The sequence below is a fragment of the Pinus tabuliformis genome, chromosome X, assembly GCF_031772625.1.
Source record: "Pinus tabuliformis cultivar Carrire ecotype Pingquan chromosome X, CPIR1, whole genome shotgun sequence".
Classification (NCBI taxonomy): domain Eukaryota; kingdom Viridiplantae; phylum Streptophyta; class Pinopsida; order Pinales; family Pinaceae; genus Pinus; species Pinus tabuliformis.
In genome coordinates, this window is record NC_142308.1 from 1,058,871,361 (window position 1) to 1,058,881,108 (window position 9,748).

The 9,748-nt window shown below is 36.6% G+C and overlaps 1 long non-coding RNA gene across 5 annotated transcripts; it reads right to left on the reverse strand.

Annotated features, from left to right (window-relative positions):
• Positions 1-7,479: 7,479 nt before the first annotated feature.
• Positions 7,480-8,524, reverse strand: LOC149143466 (uncharacterized). 5 transcript variants are annotated; one of them, XR_016264892.1, is made up of 4 exons: positions 8,193-8,524; positions 8,026-8,090; positions 7,823-7,917; positions 7,480-7,739 (listed from the first exon to the last, which is right to left on the reverse strand). It is a non-coding gene; the product is annotated as an uncharacterized LOC149143466 (long non-coding RNA). The 5 variants fall into 5 exon arrangements; XR_016264888.1 differs by lacking the exon at positions 7,823-7,917 and having other exon boundaries at positions 7,481-7,739; XR_016264890.1 differs by having other exon boundaries at positions 7,481-7,917.
• Positions 8,525-9,748: the final 1,224 nt, after the last annotated feature.

Consider the following 9,748-nt stretch of genomic DNA (forward strand, 5'->3'; position numbering starts at 1 on the left):
ATACTCCCTTGCTTAGAGGCTTATCTGTAAGAGGTATGCCTAGATACTTGGAAGGTAACCTGTCCCTTTGAAACCCAAGAATCCTGGTGATGTTTCTCTGAATATCAATGTCAGTGTTAAAGAAAAAAACTTTTGATTTGTTGAGGCTTACCTCTGTGCCAATTGCCATAACAAAGTCATTTAATATTTGTTTGATCGCTTTGGCTTCCCTGACTGTGGGTATGCCCTGTAACATTATGTCATCCAAAAATTGTTGATGAGTATTAGCCACTCCATCCAAGGTGAGTTTGATACCCTGGATTCTTCCTTCAGCATTTGCCATTTTAATCACTCTGCCTAGCCCTTCCATCATGAGAACAAAGAGGAAGGGTGAGAGCAGATCCCCTTGTCTAAGACCTCTGGAGGGTGTGAAGGTTCTTGAAGGAGTGCCATTGAGCAGGATGGAAAAACTGGTTGTGGTAACTAGTGCCATAACCCATCTTATCCAGTTTTGGTCGAAGCCATATGCTCTTAGAACTGCCCTTATATAAGACCAACTTAGCTTGTCATAAGCTTTCGCTAGGTCCAATTGAATGATCATACTAGCTTGTTTGTTGCTTTTGAGAGAGTGTACCACCTCGTTAGCTTGGATGATGTTATTGAGGATTTGTCTTCCTTCCACATAGCCTGTTTGCTCCTCTGATATGAGAACTGGTAAAAGGGGCTTGAGTCTATTGGCGATCACCTTGGAAATAATTTTGTACACCACATTACATAAATCTATGGGTCTAAAGCCATCTAGAGTCATGGCTTTTTCCTATTTTGGGATCAAAGCTATGAAGGAAGCATTAAGAGCCTTCAGAACCTTTTTGGATCTTCTTGAGTCTTCCACCACCTCAAGGATATCCTGTTTGACTATTTTCCAGTAGGTTTTGAAGAAGTCTACATTGAACCCATCCGAGCCTAGAGCTTTTCCATTTTGCATTTCATTAATCACTTCACTGACCTCCTCTTCCGACACTGGCCTGTTAAGATTGTGGTTGTCCTCTCTGGTAACTAGCTGAGGGATGTACTGAGTGAAATTGTTGATGAACCTGGATCTATCCACCAGAGGCTCCTCTGCTATACTGAGGAAGTGTTGAACAAGGACAGATTCCATATCTTTGTGAGAGATGAGTTCTATCCCTTGAGAATCTTTGAGCTTTGTGATTCTGTTGTGTGCCCTGTGATCCATAGTGGATTTATGAAAGAATTTCGTGTTTCTTTCTCCCTCTCTAATCCACTGCACCCTCAATTTCTGTCTCCAGAAAATTTCCTCTTGCATGCACCGATATTCCCATTCTTCCTGCAAAGAGTCAGCTAGCTTTTGCCGCTCCTCCGTAAAGCCATCTGTGATGTTGATCTAATTGATCTCCTGGAGTTTTTGCTCAGCTTCTCTTTTGGCTTTGAAGATATTGCCAAATTCATTTTTGTTCCTATCTTTAAGCCTGGATTTGATATGTTTAAGTTTTTGTTGGAGCGGGAACATTCTAGTGCCTTGAATGTTCAGATCCTCTCTCCACCATTTGTTAATATTGCTGGTGAATTCAAGGTGAGAGAGCCAAACATTTTCAAATTTGAAGGGTCTGTTTCTTGGTGTACCCATAAAAGTGGCTTCTAGTTGTACAGGCCAATGGTCCAAACCTCCAAAGGGAAGAATAGAAGTTGACATGGCAGGGCCTGAAAGAAAGAGGTCCTCTGAAATAATAAATCTATCGAGTTTAGAGGCGACTTGTGAAGCCCCTCCCCTCTTGTTGTTCCAGGTGAAGGTCCCATTGATTGTTTCAGTGTCCACTAACCCCATGTTCCTTATGAAGTTCTGGAAGGCCATGGAGTCTCTGCCTAGCTGTCTAATACCGCCTTTTTTCTCTGTAAGAGATCTTATCATATTGAAATCCCCTGCAACGATCCAGGGCATATTAGGGTGTCTTGCTCTTAGTTCCTCAAGGGAGGTGAGAAGCCTGAGTTTATCTTCTTGCTTTTGAGGTCCATAGACATTTGTGATCATGTATATCTTCTGATCACCTAAAGGTTGACATACCAAAGAAAGATAGTTCCTGGATGCTTCAGCATCCAGGATTCCAAATTTCTAGGGATCCCAGAGCGTGAGAATCCCCCTCGCCGAGTTATTTGCTTTAACCTCTAGATACTTATACTTGATTAGCGATTTATTATGAATTTCTCTAATCTTATCCATCGAACATTTTGTCTCCTGAATAAAAACCATATCTGGTTTTTCTTCTTTTATTCTATTACTGAGATTTCTTTGTTTCCTTCTATTTCCTATGCCTCTAATATTCCAGGTTGTGAGCTTCATTAAGAAAGGTTTGTAAAGGAATAACTGGTGAGATCTTTCATCTTACCTGAGTTGATCAAGAGTTTCCCACATTTGTTCAGCAACTCATTCTTTCTTTTTCTCCCTCTTTTCCTGCCTGGGTTCTTTGGAGATTGCGCATGTATTTCCTCCATCATTTTGACCCCTCTATGCTCATGGATTTCATGATTTCTTTTGACTTGATAGCCCTTCGGTTGTGATATCCATAGCAAGAGCTGTTGAACCCTATCATATTCCTCTTTTGGTAGGGAGTCCACTCCTTGGGTCGTCCCTTGTTCCAAAAATTTCTCTAGATCTAGATTTTCCCTTCTAGAATCTCCTACAATTCATGGTCCTTCATTCCTGCCTCACTTGGAGTCATCTCATGGTCCCTACTTATATCCATAATGCTTGGCAGATCCTCCTTTTGCTGGATGTTTTCTATGATATCTTCCATGCTAGCATCCCTTTCCTTCTCAGTGATAATGTTCTCAATTTCCTGGTTTGATTCTTTATTTCCCTCTACTTCTTCTAGGATCTTGAAGCTATTGTGGCTCGGTTGTTTTTCCTCATTGATTTTAATTGTGGCCACTTCTTGCCTTTCCCTTTGCCCCCAACCTTGGTGAAACCCTCGGGATTTTTATCCGTGGTGGTTTTCACATTTCTCTCCATATTGTTTGTTGGGCAGTCTCTATATAGATGCCCATGTTCATGGCATTTGCGGCACCTAAATGGGATGTGCTCATAGTCCACCGCCTGCACCCATTCTTCATCATATACTTCTAAAATTATCGCGTCTGGAAGTGCTCCAGATAAGTCCATTTCCACACATATCCGGGCGAAGGAGGTGTATTTTCCTTTCAGAGTCGCATCTGAGATCTTTAGAAAATGCCCCAGTTTGTTGCCTATTGTTTTCAGAGATTCCGGTAGCCAATAATCCAGAGGAAGGGAGTATAGTCTAATCCATACTAGTACCGATGTGAATGTTTCGTGTTCTGGGACAAAGTTCATCATCCATGGCCGCATGTAGAGGCTTGCAGCCACGTAGAAATATGGTCCTCCTTCGAACACTCTATCTTTATCCTCTAGGCTTGTGAACACTACTGTGAAGAAGCCCTTAGATCCTAAATGAAGGTTTATTTCCCCTTGTTTCCAATGGCTCCTTATCCATACGTGCAGCGCCCTCTCCGTCGGCCATATCCCCATGAATTTGCATATAACCGCATATTCCGCCATATGATCCCTATGTGCTTGTAGTGCTGGGTCACTTAAGATGACCCGGGGAATGATATTCAACTTGGGTTTGCATACCCCAGTTGTCCTTATAGAAGTAGTTTTTTGGCTGCTACCCCCTTTCTCCTTCTCCTTACTATCTTCCTGCTGATCCCCTTCTGTTCATGAGGTCTATTTCTTCCCAATATTTCCTTGTTACTTGCCTCTGTTGTCTTCTCCAGAGGTTTCTTGAAATGTTGCTTTCCACCGTTCTTGCTTCTATCTGTGACTGCTTGACTGTAGGAGGGAGCAACACTCCCCCCTGCGCCTCCCGCCATGGTAACCAACATCAAACCCTAATGCCAACCCTAGATTAAGTTGCAGAGCCTCTGCCGTTGGTGACCGAATCTCACATGATTACATATATCATTACATTGCTATTATTATATTTCTTTAGTCTAATAAAAACAAACACAAACTTATTTAGCTTATTAGCCAAAATCCCACTAGAAATAAGTGACCTCATTGCTTTTTTAAACATTTTTTTTTCTAATAAAAACATGCACAAACTTATTGAGGGTATTAGCCAAAATCCCAATAAATAAGTGACTTTATTTCTTTTTAAAGCAATTTTTAACCCAACAAAAAAAATCTCTAATAAAATCAGGCACAAACGTATGGAGCGTATTAGCCAAAATCCCAATAAATAAGTGACTTTATTTCTTTTTTAAACATTTTTTTGGTTTAAATTAATTTCTTTTAGATATAAATGATTCAACAAATTAAAGCAAAATAATATTAAGATGAATTTGCTAAATTATTAATTTTAAGCTGAAAATTAATTATTAAAATAAAAGATGACGATGATTTTTATTTCTTTTACATATAAAATCAATTTATTTACTACGTTAAAAATGGTTAATGGGTTGGATTTATTATCAAAGTGGAAGGCTAGGTATGTGACTTTTTTGGATATTGAAACATACTGCATGATTTAGGAAATAATCTCACAACAAATTCCTCACGGCACTCAGAGATGTAGGATTGGTAAATTTGAGACATTTTGCAAAGAAATGTTTGGGACTCCCCTTGCACAAGTTAGGCCAACTACAACCCTATCATTGTTCCTTTCAAAAAAACAGGTTAGAGCCTACACAATTCAACGGTGTGATGCTTGAGTAAAGGAGGAGGTCACCCTAAAAATTGCTAGGGAGGAAAGTCCTCCAACTTATGTTATGGATCACCTTAAAAATTGCTACAAAGGAAAGTACAACTTTTGTTGTTTGAACATAATTATCTTTTTTGTTTGATTATATCCGGGTATAAGGTTGTAATTCTTATTCTATTTTTTAAAAGAAAAAAAAATATATGGTTAAATTTATATATGTAAGTATATTTAACAATATGTTTAAAGACAATAATTTAAGTGGTAACTAGTGAGTTTAATTCCCCTCCACCCAAGCTATATTTTCAAAGGGACAAAAATTTTAACATGTTGAATAGTGTTAGCCTTTGTCCAACATAGTTACCAATATAAATTTTATTAGTTCCTACCAAGGGACTCTAGCAATAGCAATCCATTGATTTGCTTGTTGATCATTATTAGTTTGGAATTGACCAATGCAGCTTATAATGTTTAACTAAAACTAATTTTCAAAGATTTGATTGGACCATAACTTGAAGGTCTTATTGTAGCCTTTATAAAAGATAATTCCATATGGATAACTTATGCACATATTTTGTGCCATAGTTTATGGATATGGTTGCAATATTCATGCATTATTTTTATATATCTATGTAGTGACTTTTTATTCTTAAGCCTTGAAGGAAGCATATAACATATTTACCATGAGTTACTTCCCACCATAATTTAAGCAAGTCTTTGCATAAAAAATAAATAGGAGTAAGATGTAAGTAAATATATTCACCAATAATTATGTAGGAGTAAAACTGGATTGTGTAGATTTACTAGTGGTTACTACCCATCAAATTTATGCATATCCATGTGCAAAATGACTAATTTCGTTTGCCTATTAACTACTATTAATTTAGCTAACATTGACCAATACAAATTATAATTTGTTATGCAATTTTCCGCATAACATCATTTTTAACTTGAGCGAGAGGGAGTAAACTACCATGCAACAGTTGTTCCTAGATAGATCTACTTACTCTGTTTTATTTATGCTTCTTGACATTTTACTTAATAAAAGTAAAGTGAAACTTTGCTATTTATTATTCTTAAAACTGCCACATAAATAAAATAAACTATATTAAACTAATTAGTAGTAATTTTTTTTAGATTTTTATAAAATTTAATTAAAAAACCATTTAAATTAATTTATTAATTTTTATTATTAATTTTTTGTTTAGGACTTATGTCCTAGATAGCCTTTTTATTGGATGGAAGAAGAATGATCAACCCACAATGGTATACTTATCATTAGGATTGATGCCTCTTCAAATAGTTTTAATTACCCCAATGTAGTTTCCATCCTCAATGGCTCTCCATGATATTTGAACCTGAGACCTAGAGGCTACTAAACCCCACAACTAAATCTACACCCTATGAATAAATTAAGTATGATTACATTCAATTTTTTATTTTTTATTTTTTTTACAAATCTAATATGAATTTTACCAAATATTACATTACTACTTAACTAATAACAGATTTAACCATAAAACTTTGTTAATGAAATATTTTGATTAATAATAAACTTATTAAGGTAGCAAAACTATGGTGATGTAATATCCTCGGGGAGGAATGTAAATAATATTATTTCTGTAAAAGTTTAAAGAGTGCTAATGAACTTAATCATGTTTTATATTTTTATAAATGAATCATGTTTTAAAATGCAGGAATGTTGAATAATTCTTTTTGGAAAATTTGGCCTAATAATACTTCACGTAATAGGTTGGTTAGTCATTTATGGTCAGGTGGTTAACCGCTCTCCCCCAAAAAAAACCAACAACAAGGTAGAGGTACCTGAGGTGGGGGGGAGGAGGACAACCAGAAAAAAGGGAAAACTGTGCTGAAAGGTTTGGCAAATCCTATAAGCCACTAAGGCTGAGACTAAGTTTGGTTGGGACTAGATAGTCACATAAGCCAATGGTACAGATTATTGAATACCCTGTCCGTGAATAGTGCATGGGGGGAGATGCAGTTAGGACATGGTCTCATGGTAGGGAGGGAGGAATAGGGCAATGATTTTCTAAGTCTAGCAAGCAGTTCAGGAGTCGCACAAGAACAGATAAGTACCTCTATCTTGACTGTGTAAATATAAGCAGGAATCTGATTAAAGATTAAACCTTTCTAGAAAATATGGTACTGTAATTATTAGTTGTATGTAAGGGTTGATTGTCAGGGATTTAATATACCTTAAAGTATTGAAGAACTGTTTAATTATATAGCCAAGTTCAATAGCTCATGAAAATTAAAGAAGTTGTGCTCTATACTATTAATAAGGAACTTGTTTTCAAGTTAGACTAAGCATTAAATTATAAGCATTGCACAATAAGATATGGTGGTTATGGGGTTAGATCCTAGCTAGCCGGGGTGATGGCCTACCGAGAAACAATCCCCAAACTAATTGTATTTTTCCAATACCACAGTAAATAAGGAATACGTGACCTCTTCATAATAAGCTATAATAGTACAATTCAAGGATACCAAATACAATTCTCTGTTAGATGCAAATAATCCAAATATAAGAAGCTTAATACCCTGCATGCGCAGTTAAGAAAACTTAATAACAATTCTACGTAAGTAAAAATGGACTTGAAATAATTTCATGCTGGAATATTTATAAGATGGGATTATGAATCCTGTTAACAGAACCCCAGTAACATTATAGCAGAGTTTATAATTAAAAAAATAAGAACAATCCTTGAAGAGTATTGTGGGCAACTCATTTAACCACCGGATATAACAGTCATAGTATTTAAAACAACCCATGAATTATCCTTGAAGGTATGGTGCCTATTATATTAGAAAATTAGACAATTTAGCAACTATGTTCCCATAACTTTTCTTCGGTCCATAAACAGAGTTAAATAAACCAAAGAGCTACAATAGCCTCGAAGGTAGCCACAAAAACGTCATGCTTTTAAATAAAAAAACTATAACCCTTGACTACGTGAACATTTCAACACAGTTGCTCGAGAGCGGAAATTTGGATACCAGAGTAAATTCCTGGTATCAAAAAACAAACCCTGTCAAGTTGAAGAGCTTAGCCAAACCCATAACGTGATTGTTCAGTCAAGAAAAGTGGGTACCTGTCCTAAGAAGCAGAAGTCAAATAATTTCCCAGTAAGAATCAATGAGAGTTGAAATCGAGGGTAAAGGGAGGTTATTGAATTTTCCTATGTCTCTGTCGCGATAACGCCATGGGTTGGCACATTATTTGTAGAAAATAGTAATTTATTATAATCTGACCTGTTAGAACTAGGAGTAGGATCTAATTGTTGAAAACGCTTACCTGTACCCTAGAACTATTGAAGACAATCATCCTATGGAGCGTCGTGCGATGACAGATGGGAATACCTGTGCAAAGAAGTTAAATTAGCCATTAACTGAAAACCCCAATAAGAATTGGAAAAGAAACTAGTAAGTTAGAGAAACAGTTAAACAAGCGGCTGGGTATACCTGGTCTTTGTACACTAAAAGTCGATTCTGTAACCCTGGTGGTAAAATCATCAAACTGAAACCAAGGGAGAACCAATTGTTCCTCCGTCATGAGTTCGGCAAAGTAGCAGTAAGTTCTGAGTTGCAGGAAGAATGAGTTTCTAGACAAAGGGTTAGGGTAGGTAGTTGCTATGAAAAGGGGGCAAATATTACCACCATAGGATGGACATATTTCCTCTATAACGTCGATGCAACCCTAAGCTCGAGATCAAGCCAAGTGTCCAGTGTGGGAAACACCTATAAGCCTCCGTTGAATTTGTGTGAAGTGAAGATCCTCGTACCATATTTCGTATGGAAACACAGATCAGACATGGTTTGCGGTACCAGAAATTTAAAATAGATTTTATTTGGTTTGGGGTACCTCTAGGATTTTGAAGAAATTAACAATTATTGTGATGTTCACAGAGAGAAAAAGAAGGATTGTGCAAACATAATGTGCAATTCAGAGACATTACGAGGCTAACAGGATTTGGACAAGAGAGTCATGTGATAGGGATAGGTTCCACACGCTTTTCAGAAGTTAATCCGAAAATGTGGGTACATTTAGGAGAAGAATCACATAACACCAATGCTGCTATCCTGGAAACGGTTCAAGAATTGAAAAATGAAATGACTAGATTACGAGCTGACAATGAAAGAATGATGCAAGAACAAGAGAAAATTATGAAAAGCCTATCTGATAAGAAAAATCAGAGACAACCCATTCCCAGCCCAAAACATGAGAACATGATGGTTCATCAAAATATAGGAGGCAACAATCCAGAGTCATAGGGTGATCAGGAAAACCAAGAGGAAGACTCAGATAATGTATCATACCATAAAATGAATAAGAGACAAAAGATTGAATTGCAAGGAGAGTTTAATAAAATAAAACCTCAAGTATTTGATGGAGAACAGGAGGAGGTTGTCGAGGCCTGACTAATTAATATGAATAAGTATTTCAAATGTGCGAATATGATTACAATCTAAAAGCTCAACTAGAAATCTATAAATTGCAAAGAAAGGCTGCCTTATGGTGGGAAGAGGTGAAAACAATACGAGGAATTAACAAACAATAAATAACGTAGGAAAAATTTCAAAAACATTTCAAGGATAAATACTTAATGGAAAGGTTCTATGATGAAAAGGCGAAGGAGTTTCATGATCTTCGATTGGGACAACTAACCATGGATGAGTTCATAACTAAATTTACATCCCTATTACAGTATGTTACATATATACAGGAAGAAAAAGCTAAAGTTCAACGATTTATTAGCAACTTACTTACATTTATGAAAGAGCGGCTGGAATTCGACAATCTAGAAACCATGGATGAAGTTGTAAGAAAGGAACGTATATGTTATCAGAAAACAAGACAAAAGGGTGATGGAGGAAAAATGTGGCATGAAAAGAAAGGATCCAAGTTCTCATCAAGAGAAAAAGTAAACAAACCTATGAACATTAAAGGGTCTTACAAAAATAAGTCAAATCAGAAGATTGGCAGAACCTAGCAGAAGCTCAAATTGACATATGAACGA